General features: G+C 44.2%; 1 non-coding gene across 1 annotated transcript; it reads left to right on the top strand.

Moving 5' to 3' along the window:
• The first annotated feature begins 801 nt into the window (after nucleotides 1–801).
• Nucleotides 802–876, top strand: Trnat-ugu. Its single transcript has one exon. It is a non-coding gene; the product is annotated as a tRNA-Thr (tRNA).
• The last annotated feature ends 14,938 nt before the right edge of the window (nucleotides 877–15,814 follow it).

Below are 15,814 nucleotides of genomic sequence, written 5' to 3'. Positions count from 1 at the left end.
TTTGTCTCGCCCCATTTTAAACGGGGTACATGGTAAAACTCGTCCATTTTTCGGCCACATGGGATAGAACTGTACCGTATGGTCGAAAGGCGTCGGTAACAAGTTCAGACGGGACCTCAAACGGAAGTTCGAAGACTCGTATAGTGCGGATCCCCATTCCCGAGTGATCGACTGTAACCGCACCAACATTTCCGTCGGCATGACAGAAACGATACCCGTTCGGTGATCGTTGTAGAAGTCTTTCGCAAGCAGCCTCGTCAACAAGCTTGACATAGACGACGCTTGAAACGAGCGATAAATTGATTCCCACAATTTCCTGTGGATCGATTTTTACCTCTTCTCTGAAGAAACGTTCAATCTCGTGTGCCTTTGGTCGTGTATAGTCGTTCGCAAAACTGAACTTCAAAGTCGTTTTTCTGTACGAGTGTGCCATCTCGTTCTAGACTCACAACACCGCACACGCGTAGCTGCTCCGGCGTAAACAAACAGGCGCGCGCACCACAGCGCGGCCGGCAGGCAACACGGTCCGCACTGTCACTGCCGAAGGTAGACTGCGTCCATCTGAGCCACCGCCGGCACAGAGGATAGTGCGTCTGCAGGGACTTATCCCTTGCACGCTCCCCGTGAGATCCACATTCCCAACATGTCCACACTACTACATTCGCAGTGCGCCTAATAGATGTTTGCCCATCATACTCATTACTCGTGTGCCCCGACCGGGACTCGAATGGGAATGTTGGGAATGTGGATCTCACGGGGAGCGTGCAAGGGAGAAGTCCCTGCAGACGCACTATCCTCTGTGCCCGCGGTGGCTCAGATGGATAGAGCATCTGCCATGTAAGCAGGAGATCCCGGGTTCGAGTCCCGGTCGGGGCACACATTTTCAACATGTTCCCAATGAAGTACATCAACGCCTGTTTGCAGCTAGGGTGTCCATTTAATTATCATTTCAATTTCATACTTGTCAATGAGAGTACAGAAACGTTCGCTACAGATCATAGGCGCAAGACAGGAAGCGTCGCTATCACTTGGACAGCCACAGTGGCAGAAATTGTTCTGGTCTGGACAGAAAGCCACGAGCTCTTTCGCGGAAATATTTATGGCAGTTTCCTTATCACTGGTGATTTAGATAAGTAATTTATCTTTGAGAGTCCGGTAGACATACTTTTAGCGGGAAGAAAAGGAAAAGAATGAGTGGTTTCGAACTCTCCGTTTTACGTTTACACTGAGAACTGTTTACCACTTGACCGTGAGCAGATAAATCAGTAGAGCAGCTCGAGCTCGAAACAACTCTTCCTGTAGAAACTTCAATTCCTACAGTTTCTCCAGTTCGTCTAGATAGTCGTAATTAATATTCTGAGGGACAGCCCATCTTATCATTGCATTCAGTGAATGATTCGGACTTGGTCTCTTGGGCTGCACGCCGGATACTAGGTTTTATGTCAAAAATTGTTTTGCGAGTTCATTAGAGACAAGGCAGTGAAGGCACTGGTTTGGATTCGGCAAGGACATGGAAGAAAATCAGTCCTGTTCATTCCAAGAAACAACTTATAAATGATCAGATCAACTTGACAAACCACACACTCTTTAAACTGATTGACCACTTAATATAACATTAAAAGTCCTCCTGATTAGCTGAGCGGTAACGTGCTCGCCTCCCATGCAAGCGGGCCCGGGTTCGATTCCCGACCGGGTAGGAGATTTTCTCCGCTCGGGGACTGGGTGTTGTGTTGTCCTCATCATCATTACATCCTCATAACCGACGCGCAAGTCGCCCAATATGTGTGGCGTCGACTGAAATAAGACTTGCACTTCGCGGCCGAACTTTCCCGGATGGTGCCTCCCGGCCAATGATACCATACGCTCATTTCCATTTCTTATAACATTAAAGGTACAAAAATAACCATAGGCTCATCACTGTCCAGGCTATCCCTGTCGTTCCTCCCCCCCCCCCCCCCCCTTGGAGAAAAAAGCACCACCCCTCTCACGTCTCTACCTACATACAAGACAATTTCACCAACTCTCTCTCTCTCTCTCTCTCTCACACACACACACACAATAGTTTCATAGGTTGGCAACACTCACAACGCGAACGAAAACAAACGAATAGGCATAAACATTGTTGCAGTGATGAGTGAAAAACAGTTAAGGAAGTCAATTATAAATAGTGCAGCGCAGGAAATAACGCAAAATGCCAAAAACTGCAGATGTCAAATGAAGGCTGTTGGCATCAACCACTGCTATCACGAGGGGAAGGTGCAGACTATGTAAAGAAACACCGTAAGTAGCTTACAGACCAACTTCATAAAGAAAACGCTGTTTTCAACCTAAAAGAATCAAAATAAATAAACAAATGTACAAACGTGTGTATCCAATTTACAGAATACCACGGAAGATGCTTTGCAAATAAAAGCGAAACGCGTCTGGTGTAATTCTTTTTAATTACATTGCAGTCAGCTCAAGACAGATAACCTATACTAACAGATATAAAGGTATTTTCAGCCCATAAATCCTTCTTTATGGTACAATTTTCGCAAAAGAGGGTGAGTATCCAAAGTAAGACCCTTCAGCTGCAGGTATAATGGAAAAGGTGATGCTTCACTGTCTAAAAAGAGCCTTACAGATTTTTCATAGACACAAATAAAGCCTTTCTGTATCCAAATATAATAATGCGACACGCCACGGTCTTCGAACATGGTTTGGAGTAGTGTCAATGTTTCTCGTTTTATTGCGAGCTCTCTGTAAATGAACTGTCATGTCCGACGACCAGTACCATGTACGGGGTGATTCAGATGCCCCTACATATGTCGTTTTATGCAACCCCCAATGTCCATCTGGCCTTCAAAAACCACGCGCGAGATTTTCACTTTTTCTCGCTCGCTACGCGCAAATTAATAGTCCTACAGAAAAAATTAAGACGATCTTTTTGTAGGAAAGATAATGTTGTTAAACTTTGCACTGAGTCACAATTTCCCTGGAGACTACTGTTTTCGATTCACTCAACACCCCCCCCCCCCCCCCCCCCGCTCATTCTCCATCATCAGTCAGGATTTGTAGTATGTTTTTCATGGAACTGTCTCCTACCACTGTTCAAAAATTTACGAATTATTCCCGATATACGACCTTTTATGCTCATTATTGATTGGACTATTACGCCACCAGCATAGTCGGCTATTTTGTTAACGTTATTAATTTAAACGTACCCGTGAGGATAATTAAAGCAAATCGACTTTTGTAAACGTACAGCTACAACTAACTACTTTGACACGTCGATTAAAACTTAACCCTTACAAGCACAGTAGTTCATTTTATGCTGCTAAATCCACAAAACCGTTAGGTACAATTTAAATTTACACAAACATCAGTTTTACAATTTATAAGTACACCACTAAGCTGGTGGCGTAGTAAGGCCAGTCAATGAAAACCAAAAAGATCGAATGTGGGAAATAATTTGTGCTGTCACAAATTTTTATTCAGTGGATGGAAGGTGTGCCATGAACAATGTACTAGACCGGTGAAGGCTGAGAGAGTAAGTGGGAGTGTGTCTGAAGCTCACTTTTGTAAGTTTTTCTTGAATAAATCGAAAACTAAGGCCTGTAGCGAAAACATGTTCCAGTGTAATATTTAACTATATTAGATTTCATACAAAAACGTCTTGTTCACTGCCGGTTCCATTATAGATCACTAGGGACAGCTGAACCATCCTCTACGTAGACGGTGGTGCAACTGCCCTACTTATATCTACTCTCAGGCACACTACACAACTAATCAAGCATCTCGCATCTTTGCGACACACGGAAATAATCAGCTTCCTGATGGTATGCCATTACATTGCTGTAGCTCACAATAAATGAACACAAAATTCTTTTCTTGGTGGTATACAGGACTTTCACTAAAAATTTCACTTCCAACTTATCATTATTACCCTGTTATTATTCTTATATTAATTGAACTAAGTATCTTGGCAGATTTCGTACATTACATATGCAACGCTCGGACTAAGCTATCCAGTAATGGCTCAAGCTTCAACTAAAAGTTTCAGGTTGCTATAGTTCAATTCTTTTATCTTGGCGGCTCGCGCATGCCCGCCCCGACGCGGGAGATTGCTGCGTTGCCAGTTGCACGCGACGCACGCGCCAATAGAAGCAGCACCATAGTATAGTATAGTTCGCAGACTTACGTTTAGGGGAGAGCGCGCAGTTCATGAAGTAAAGCCACCACGGCTTCATTAACCCTTTCGCTGCTACAGAGACGTGCTCCCCGCATTCCGCGCTGTGCGCAATTTTGTCATCACTGCACTGCTCGCCTGTGCAGACACATCGTGTACCGACTGCTTTGACAGTCTTATCATTCCATTCCACAAAAACTATTTGGCCCAAAAATTAGATTTTCACACATCTTCTTGACTGATACCTTCCCCTCATAAATGACTTAATTTTGTTTCGATGTTCAACGCAGTTATTATGCAGCATTAAATATAGTAAACCATTGCACGAAATTTTGAAGAGTTTGCAGAGGTAAAAGTCCGTAGAGCATACTTTCCGGACTTGAGAATGAAATGTGGACAAGATACCTAAATTTCATATAAAATTTACTCTATAACAATATCTCGTTTAAGTACCACATAGGTGTCATATGTATTATTGAGAAATATTCCGTCTTTCGCTATAAAAGCACTAGAAATTTCAAAAAATTGCATTCAAACGAATATAATTCGTGAAGTAACGCACTTCGATATTGTTTTTAAATAATGAAAATATTACATTCCACACAAGGTTTGAACTCACAACCTTTCACATAGAAGCCCACCACCTTAACCGTTACGCTATCGCAACTCGTCTGTCTAAAGTATTCCATAAAGACTCTAACACGTCACGCAAAATACTGATAAACACTGTTGGTATGACTATGAATTACTCACGCTTCGTCGAAGTACAATAGGAAATAAACAATTACCGCTGTTTTTTATTGTGAAAAAGCGATTCGTGTGATTGATACAAACACCTTTTCTTGCTATCGCCTGAATTAGGAGTCTTATTTCTTGTTTGGTTTAATTAATTAATAGAATATGAAGCAATTGGTATAAAGAATGCTTTTTTCAAACTTTCTATAAAAGAATGTCTGCTATCAAGACATTGCTTTTGTTCTATGACTTTATTTATGACTGAACGTTTCTAAAACTGAAGACACTCGTCCATGCTCTGCACTGCAGTCGAGATCTGGCAACGTCGTTCTCTGTTCATTGGCTCACTGTGTTTTGTGACGTCAGATGCGCAGAACGAACCTAAACTCGGCCGCCAACATAAATGACGCGCACTTTAGAACATCCTTTCTGCTTCCCATATTACCTAATACCATGTGATCATACGTTGTGTGATGCCCAATGTTGAGAGAGGACATCTTTGGAAATTTCCCTACGCCTCACTTTGAGTGAGCATCTTGACAACTGCTGCCTGAGTTAATAGCTGCTATTATATCGGTGAAATTATGCGTTTTACCTAAACAAGATAAAACATCTCTTATATTTATAATACAAGGAGAGGCCAATGGCAGAGAAAGTAACACTTTTCTCGTAAAATGGAACTGCTGATGCTCCAAGAGCATGAAAATCGCTCAGCATATACGAATATGTTGAAGAACCGTGTGCTCTTACCTACCGTCAGACTACTGGAGAAAATAAAGTTTCACGTCCAGACACGCAACGACGTCGAAATTTTAAGGATTTTGTGAGCTTAATTTACGATGCAGATTAAAACACACTTGTTACTGTGCTGACAAAGGAGCTCCAGACAGTAGCTCACCGCCTTCTGATAAATGAGTATTTTAGCGTAGATTTGGAGCTGTCTCGGTGGAAGAAAGGACCTGACGGCTGGGAAATAATTGCGGGACCTGGAACCTGTTGAAAAATTGACTGAGGGCAGCCTTTAAAATAGAACGTAAAGAATGCCGCGACAGAGAGCAGGGAGAAAGTAAGCGGTAAGTGGTTTTTGAAAAAGATGTGCGGCGGTGAGAAAGAGGGTGTAAGGGAGAGTGGCGGGAGGAAGTTGTCCGGGCGCCTTGGGCGTCCGTTATTGAATTCTTGCGGTCGCCTGACGAGGATAAACGAGCCGCCCGCAATTAACGTGACGGCTATCGACAGCCGACGGCTCCCCACTTCTCAACTTGGCCGGCTGCAAATTGCAATCTCTGCAATTCCCTGTCTGCACTCCCGAGAAAAGCGTTCTCATTCTCCGTGTATCTTCGTTAAGACTTTCAGTACAATACATTCTCCTAGTGTTCGACGCACATTATGCTACGTCGTTACCAGGAGTATGCAGTGAACTGATATTCTTCCAAAAATAAGAAATACCTATTCTGATGATTGTTATTGTCACTTTATCCATTTCTTAAATTACTCACCAATATTTAAAACAACATATAACCTCACAACTTGCCCGAATTTTGTCATTTCAGAGCATTAAGTTGAAAAAAACACCGCCAGTCACACACGCGTAAAGGCACTCAGGAATCACATTCATGCACGTACACAGAGAATCATTTAAATAACACATCCCATGATTATGACCAAGACTTGTATCCACCCAAAGGCAGTGCACTGCGTCTTTTCAGTCAGACACAGGAAACCAAGTAAGCTAAACCGCTTCATTACAATACAACATAGAAACAACTCAAGTTAATTGATTATGGTAAGAAGCGCTGATATTATTAAAATTGCGAAGTTTGTACGAACTAGTTATGCTAATAGATTAGTATCAGTACTGTATTTTTCCAAGGATCACCTTATAATGATTAAGGATCTGTGAGCACGATACAAGCAAAACTTAATTTAAGCACAGTGAATTTTCCTAGATGGTACCTTTGTACGTGGTACACACAAGGTCACGACGTAACCAGCACCGGTCACGTGGTCGTCGGGCACATGTGCGAGTAAATACTAGCGGGAAACCCCTCCCACCAACCTGTGTATCTCATCCAACTGCAGCACATTAAAATGGCGGGAAAATTCTCGTCTACCCCAATCTCTCTCGACCAAAGGGAGCACATTAAAATGGCGAGTAACACCTCGTCATCCTCTCTGTAACTAGGGGCATTGCATGGGTGCATCACTTGATTTCTGTGCACCATATGGAGAGGATCAGTCTTATTATAAACAAATTATTACTAACAAAAAAAATTTCTCTATAGATTAGTTGTTCTGTAGCAGGTGACGACATAAAAACAAAGATATAACAAATTAATTTATGTGATTTGTTGTTGTTTATCAACAGTTTTTTCAGTCTTTTCTTGTGGTTTTATTCAAAAATGTTGAATCCTGCCTAGTCGTCTAATATGGAGAGGCTAGGAAATCTGTTTTCTCGGATCGCTAGACAACATTCAAACAAATCGTATTAATGAGTTTTATTACGAAAAAGAAATGACATACTTTACTTTGAGAATTACATAGATGTGTCCCAAGAAAAAGGTAACAGACAAAATAATCGAGTTTCTTCAGTATATCAGTTCCAAGTTTGAGCTACATAGAATGTACGAGTAAAGTAATGAGCTTTGACGCTTCTCGTAGAACTGGGCGCGACCAGTCTGGCGCGGCGCTTATGTCCTCTTCGCATAGAGGCCGGTGCTGTCGCGTTGTGGGTCAGCGACGGTCAGGGGACGGTCAGCGTTCGATTGGCTGCCGTCTTCTTCACAGCCGTCTCTGCTCTCTCGTTCCCGACTGACGTGCCGGCGCTTGACTTTACGCCGTAACATTCCTCCTCCCCCAAAGCGAGGAACTGTCGTCGTATAGGGAGCAGGACAATGGCGGGGCAGGCAGGAACGTGGATGCTGGGGACGGCAGACCTCCAGTCGTACCCCGCCATCTGGCCTTCGCTCTGGCTGGAACGTCCCCCAGGAAACGACCAAAAGGGTACGCGTCCACCTCCTGAGGCCCAAAACAAAGGCTTTCTAAGGGGTCGGCTGCTGCGGCGTGAGCGGTTCCAGCTCCATCGGTGGGACGAGAGGGGGCAGAGGAGGCGAAGGCTTCGTCACCATGGCGTCGTCTCACGGTGTCGTGATGACACCCTCTAGCGGCTGCTGTGGCCGCGCTGTCCTCGGGATCCGTAAATCTGGGTAAGGAGGTACAGAAGGATCACCGTGCGCATGACAGTGGCGAATTTGATTGCGGTGTCGGCGCTGCAATACGTCGGAGCCTGAAATGTGATACATGCTTGCGCCAAGTCGATGAAGGATCTCGCCTCGCGCCCACCGTCTGCTCCCGCTAAAAACCCTGCAAAATACAACACCATACGGCGGGAAGCGATACTTGCGGCCATCTTTCGGCGCCGGATGCTAAGGAGGTGAAGCAATTCCGCCTGCGATGGTCCATCTCGTGGATACGAGAAACAATTGCAATGCTTGATCCCTGATGTGTGCGGTGCGAAGTTTGGCCATCTACTGCTTGAAGGTTGTGACAAAATGTTCCGCTTCACCGTTTGACTATGGATGGAACGGTGCACTAGTTAAATGTTGTATGCCACTGCATTCACAGAATGTTTCAAATTCATTTGACGTGAACTGAGAGCCGTTATCCGACACTGTGACTTCAGGCGAATCTGCGAGGCAGAAAGTAGAGGACAACGCCTGGACTGTGCTACGTGACGCTGTCGAGTTCATTGACACAGCAAAAGGAAACTTGCTACAGGAGTCAACCACAACTAACCAACGAGTGTTCCAAAAAGGCCCCACAAAGTCTATGTGCACACGTTGGCATGGTGATTGCGATTTAGGCCAAGCAGAGTATTTTTGTGGCGGAGCGGACTGATTTTCCGCACATGCATGACACTGTGGCGTCATCTGTTCTATGTGGGTGTCCATACCTTGCCAAATATAATGTCGACGGGCTAACTGTTTCGTACGAACAATCTCCCACTGTCCTTGGTGAAGTAAGTGCAACACTTCTTTTTGCAAAGCGTTGGGAATCAACACATGTGACTGTCAACTGTCATTTTGAACAAGAATCACACCTTTCTGTAGAGCGAGGCTTTGCCGACGTGCAAAGTATCGGCGCACTACAGAGTTCTTTATGCTATGCAATGAGTGAGGCCAAGATGTGCGAATGCATTTTAACAAAATGTTCAAACCTAAATCAGTTTCCGTGGCCTAATTTTCCTGCAGTTCAGAGGAAAGGATTGAAGCAATTGAGAATCCTGAACACCGATGTGATAAAAAGATGCAGCAGAAGCGTCAAAGTCTGTAACAGGGCCAATTGGAAGACGTGAAAGTGCGTCCGCATTACCATGTTGAGCTGTCGGACGATACACAATCTCGTGCAACAAAACCCATCTTTGCAATATTTGGGCAGTTCGTAACGAAACCGGCTTCATCGGTTGAAACAAGGACTGCAATGGTTTGTGATCCGTTACTAAATAGAATTTTCTGCCATACAAATAGTGGTGGACTTTGGTGACACCGTAAACAATAGCCAATGCCTCTTTTTCTATTTGCAAATAGTTACACCGAGTTTTGGACAACACTTTTGATGCGAAAGTGATAGGCCTGTCTTTATCATCAAATCTGTATGAAAGCACTGCACTTATTCCTTAAGAGGAAGCATCAACGTGCAACACAACTAGTTTGTATGGATCAAAGTGGGCCAAGCATCGATCACTGAGCAACGTACCTTTAAGTTTCTGAAAAGCTGCTTGGCACTCATCTGTCCAGACAGAAAGGACACTCTTGCGATGCAAACGATGCAATGAAGCTGCAGTTTGTGCAGCATTCGGTATGAATCGAATATAATAGTTCATTTTCCCTAAAACTGACTGCAGTTCTGTGATATTGCGAGGAACTGGCAAGTCTCGTATGGTTAACGAATGTGACTGAAGAGGATGTACACCTTGAGTGTTTATTACATGACCAAGGTACTGCAACTCAGGTTTTAAAAAATCACACTTTTCCGGTCTACACTTTATTTCTCCATCAGATAACACACGAAACAAAGCACGCAGATTTGCAGTATCGTCAAAATAGTTTGAACAGTTTGGTACCTGCGCAGGCAGCTGTTCCAAATATCGTTAAAAATGGTGGGTGCAGAAGCACTGCCAAAAGGCAAACGCAAATATTTGAAAAAAGCCCATATGAGTGTTCACAACACACATGTTATGAAATTCTTCATCTAGTGGTATTGGAAGACATGCATCGCGCAAATCAGTTTTTGAAAAATAACGACCAGCGCCTAATCTGTCCATAAGATCCTTTGTGTGTGTCAATGGATAACTATCAATCACAGTTTGTGGGCTGAGTGTAGACTTAAAGTCAACACAGAGGCGAATACGACCTGAAGGTTTGGGGAGCAAAACCATTGGACTTGCCCATGGACTAGCTTGTATGTGTGCAATAGCTCCGCTATCTTGCAATTCTTTAAGTTCAGCAGCGACTTTGTCCCATAATGCAATGGGAACAGTTCTGGCACAGCAAAATTTCGGCTGAGCATTGCCTTTCAAAGTAATATGTGCAACAAAATTTTTAGTCTTGCCCTAAGCTTCAGAAAAGAGTTCAGGGAATTCTTTCAGCAAGTTAGCTACACTGTCTTTAGCATTGAAAGCAGTCACTGACAACACATTGTCCTGAACTTGAAAGCCAAACAAATCTAACGAATCAAGGCCAAATATGATTGTAGCACAGTGAAAGTTATAGTTCACATATGCGAGTGATACATGGCAGGCAGCCGCGCGGGATTAGCCGAGCGGTCTATGGCGCTGCAGTCATGGACTGGACGGCTGGTCCCGGTGGAGGTTCGAGTCCTCCCTCGGGCATGGGTGTGTGTGTTTGTCCTTAGGATAAATTAGGTTAAGTAGTGTGTCAGCTTAGGGACTGATGACCTTAGCAGTTAAGTCCCATAAGATTTCACACACACTTCAACATGGCAGGCAAAGTACATTTTCTGGGAACGGGAATGTCTTGTCCATAATAAGCCATCAGGTGTGTGCTAGTTTTAGACAGGCGTAAGGGAGCCTAATAGTTCATATGTGCTACGATTCAGCAATGTAACAGAGACACCAGTGTCCAACTGAAATTTCACTAATATCCAAATGAACAAAACGTTTGTTGGAGTGGCATAACACTGAAGAAACAGTTCGTTTGGTAGTTTTGTTAATGTCTGCAGCAATCCTTGAATACACTGCATTAATTACATGGGTCTTCAGACTAGATTTTTGTGAGTGGGCAGAATTCATACGTTTGTTCCCTTACAAACATACGGATTGTACGTGACCTTTCTTTCCACAAGCGTGTGCCACCTAGAGATATTGATTAGCCACTGCCTTTATTTGGATAACCACTGGTCTCAGAAGCAGAACCTTTGGACTTGAACAGAGTCCAACCGTGTGCGGGCACTTTCCTGCACAACCAAGAGCAAGCAATTTAGCGGTCACACGTCGATTCAGCAGCCTTCGTGCCGAAAGGGAACATTCATTCCCTGGTAGATCGAACAATAATGTGTCTGGAATCAACTTTCACACAAAAACCCAAGTTTGCACCTTTCATCTACGTTCCAGATTCCATACAAAGGAAAGCTGTTGCAGCATTGCCCTTACTTCAAATAAGTAACTGTGTAACGTCTCAAATATAGACAACCGTGACCGATGCCCAGCAACCAGGCTGCAGTTAGAGATCGCGATACCCTGCCAGCTCAGCAGCAACAGCAGACACGGTTTCAGCAACTTGCGCTTCCGCGTTAGGAATGTCACGCGGACTCCCGTCGCACGAGCGATCGACCTAGCTATTACGCCACACCAGGCCATCGACCACGCTCCAGATGTTTCGACGCGGCCTCGATGCAGGCGGCCTTTCGCAACTGTCAGCACGTGGAAGCATTATTTAAACCAGCAGGAACAGTGCATCAGCAAGTTGTTACATCTGGGCCGTCCGATGACGCAGAGACTGTGTCAATCGGTCGCCGACGTATGACACTGCATCCGCCGGGCGGCGAACCAACGACCCCTGCCTGAGTATCCAGCCCCAGCACAGGGACGTCGCCTCGCTGCTACACCGCCAACACAGAGCCGTCAGCCGCCGTCCGCCAGGATGATGTGGTAGCCGGGCCGCCGCTCTCATCCACGTGAAAAGCCTGCGTCGGCACGCCAGAACCAGAGAGCTGGAACACCTCCCCTCGTCTGCATTCTGTCTGTTTAAGATGTGGTGAACCATGTCGGTTCGTGTTTATCATAAAAGCTGATTGGCTGCCTTCTTCGCCCGCTCCATCGCCAACTTTCGGCAGAGAACCACTGGCCGACTCCTGTCCTGCAGTAAATCTCTACTACAAATGTTATCTTCGGTTGGGCTTGTACGAGGGTTATTCGATCGGTCACGACATAGAAACCACAGTGAAAATCCGAAGAATCTTTCCACAGTTGTGTTGGTTAGTGGCTCTACCACGCCCGTCGACTGCATCAGGTCGCTCTATTCCGTTACTAGTGCACAGTGAGCATGTAAAAATGTCTAGAACAATAGTGTCTCCGGTGTCTCCCACCAAGTGCTGAGAGATTGTCATGCATTTCCTTCTTCGTGGCAATATTCCCGGCCGCACACTGCAGGGGCAATGAAGACGCTCCTGCAGCGTTTCCGATGGGAAATGTTTGATCACCCACCATACACCCCGGGCTCGGTTCCTTCTGATCTCATGCTGTCTGCTCTCATGAACAGCTGGCTGTAAAGACAACATTTGGCACAGACAAAGATCTGCAGAATAGCGTAGAGAATTGGCTAGGGTACTAGAAAGTTGGTACAACGCTACGACAAATGTCTAAATCGGAGCGGTAAACATGTAGAGAAGTCGTTGGAAGTTGTAGCTAACTATTGCAAATAAATCATATTTGATTTTTCACTGTGGTTTCCATTTCACAACCGATCGGACCTTACTTCCCTAATAACGCTCGTATACAGGATGAAAAGTATTTAAACAGACAAACTCTGGGAGGTTGTAGGTGACATCAAAACAAATATTTTTTCCTAATGTCATTTTTTCCTATGAGGATTATTTAAACCGGTGGAGGCCGTATTACGCTCTTCAGTTGTTAGAGGCCGTATTACGCTCTTCAGTTGTAGGCAACTGCTGTCCACCAGGGTAGTAGTGCATTGTCTCTGTTTACTAATGGAACTACACACCTGGGGTGAGTACACTGATATGGTTGGTGCGTACTACGTAGCGCACCACAACGGACGAGCTGCAATTTGAGGAAGCTGTCTTGCAGCATGTGGAGCGGGATCCTTCAATCAGCACTCGTACAATTGCACGTAACATGGGGACGAATCAGACGAATGTAAGAACAGTACTTCGAGAGCAATTGTTACGTCCATTTCACTTACAGCGTGTCGACAACCTGGAACCAGTTGATTATCCACCCAGAGCACAGTTTTCTCAGTGATACCTGGAACAGTGTGAAATGCATCCTACATTTCTATCCTCTGTGTTGTTTACCGATGAAGCAACGTTCGGGCGTGATGGTGTCTTCAACATGCACAATTCGCATGTTTGGAGTGAGGATAACCCTCATGCCAGAGTTACTAGCGCTCATCAAGTGGGGTTCATCGTTAATTTGTGGGTCGGTATTGTTGAGGACTGTTTAATTGGGCTGTATCTGCTACCTAGGCCATTAAATGGCAGGCACTATTACAATTTTCTCGCCAGAGCATTGCCAGAATTGCTGGAAGACGTCCCGCTCCCTACAAGACAACGCAAGTGGTTCCAACATGACGGGGCACATTTCAGTCGTCGTGGGGGTCGATTCCTGGACCGACAGTTCCCACAAACGTGGATTGGCACTGGTGGTCCTATACCATGGCCTGCTCGATCCCCAGATATGTCCCCTCCGGACTTTTTTGTGTGGGGAGAGATGCGCAACCTTGTTTACGCAACCCCTGTTGCATCAGAAGAGGATCTAGCTCCCCGGATAGTAGCAGCAGCAGGGTTTTTGCCCGTGTCAGGCAGAACATGATCCGACGGTGTAACCTTTGTTTACGTGTCAATGGAGGCATTTTTGAAAATCTACGGTAATTGAAATTGGATTGTGTTAATGTGTTGTCTCTTGGTCATAAAAAATGGAAAAGTGTTTGTTGGTTTAATTAATTTGCCGCCATAGAAATCTTCCTCTACCGGTTTAAATACTCCTCATAGGAAAAAATGACATTAGGGAAAAATATTTGTTTTGATGTCCCCTTGTCGGTTTAAATACTTTTCACCCTGCATAAGCAGCATTATTCAACACCAAAATGAATATCACTGGCAGAAACAATGTTGTTGTTGAGGTCTTCAGTCCAAAGACTTGTTTGATGCAGCTCCTCACTCTAGTCTATCCTGTGCAAGCCTCTTTATCTCTGTAACTACTGCATCCTACATCCACTCACTGTATTCGAGCCTTGGTCTCTTTCTAAAAATTTTCCCTCGAACACTTCCCACCATTACAAACTGACGATTCCTTGATGCGTCAGGATGTGTCCTATCAGCCGATCCCGTCTTTAAGTCAAGTTTTGCCATAAACTTCTTCCCCCCTCTCCCATTTAGATACAGTATCTCCTCATTAGTGGTTCAGTATACCCATCTAATGTTCAGCATTCTTCTGTGGTACTACATTTCAAAATCATTTATTCTCTTCTTGTCTGAACTGTTTATCGTCCACGTTTCACTTCCGTACAGGGATACATTCCTGACAAAAGCCTTCAGAAAAGATATCCTAACACTTAACAAATTCGTCTTTTTCAGAAATATTTTCTTGTAGTTTCCAAACTGTATTTTCTATCTCTCTATTTCGGCCATAATCAGTACGTCTACCGTTTTTAGTATCTCATTTCTTCGTCTGATTCCCTCAGCATCTAGTTATTCGATTTTTTTTCGTTCCATTACCCTTGTATTACTTTTTTATGTTCATTTTATAACCTTTGCTCAATACATTATCCATTCTGTTCAACTGCTCTTCCAAGTCCTTTGCGTCTCCGACAGAATTACAGTGTCGTCGGCAAACGTAGTAGTAGTAGTAGTAGTAGTAGTAGACGTTCTTATTTCTGCTACCTGAACTTAAATCCCCTATCGAAATTTCTCCTTGACTTGCTTTAGTACTTGCTCAAACTATAAATTGAATAATGTCGGGAATAGACAGCAACCCTATCGGACTCCCTTCGCAACTACAGCTTCCTTTTCATGTCTTTTGACTAGTATAACTTCAGTACGGTTTCTGTACAAGTCGTGAATAACCTTTCACTTCCTGTATATGGTTCTGTTACCTTAAGAATTTCAGAGAGTAACACTGCCAATACCTTTCTCTAGGTGTGCAAATGAAATAAACATAGATTTACTTCAGCCTACCTTCTAAAATAAGTCGTAGGGTTAGCATCATCTCACGTATTCCTACATGTCTCTGGAAACCAGACTGATCTTCTGCGAGGTGGCCTCCACCAGTTATTCCATTCTTCTGCAAGTAATTTGTGTCAGTATTTCATACCCATGAGTTATTGAACTGATAGTTTCGTAACAATCACACCTGTTAGTATCTTCCTTTTTTTGGAATTAGAATTATTTCATTCTTCTTGAAGAATGAATGTACACTAGAAGACAAAAAATGACGACGTACCATGAAGGAGTAATGCAAATTGGTCTCAAACTGATATTCATACAGCTCTCGATGGAACATAGGAAACTGCAAACTCTGGTGGCCGAAAGATGAATGTATGACGCTGCAGCGCAGTTTCACTCAGCAGCAGGTGACGATAATAAACAGGGGGATGTCGATACCAGGGCATAAAATCTTTCTAATTTCATCCCGTGTACTGAATTGGACAGTAACTA

This window comes from Schistocerca americana, chromosome X (assembly GCF_021461395.2).
Source record: "Schistocerca americana isolate TAMUIC-IGC-003095 chromosome X, iqSchAmer2.1, whole genome shotgun sequence".
Lineage (NCBI taxonomy): Eukaryota > Metazoa > Arthropoda > Insecta > Orthoptera > Acrididae > Schistocerca > Schistocerca americana.
The sequence above is the reverse complement of the archived record's forward strand: the minus strand, read 5'-3'. Positions and strand labels throughout refer to the sequence as shown.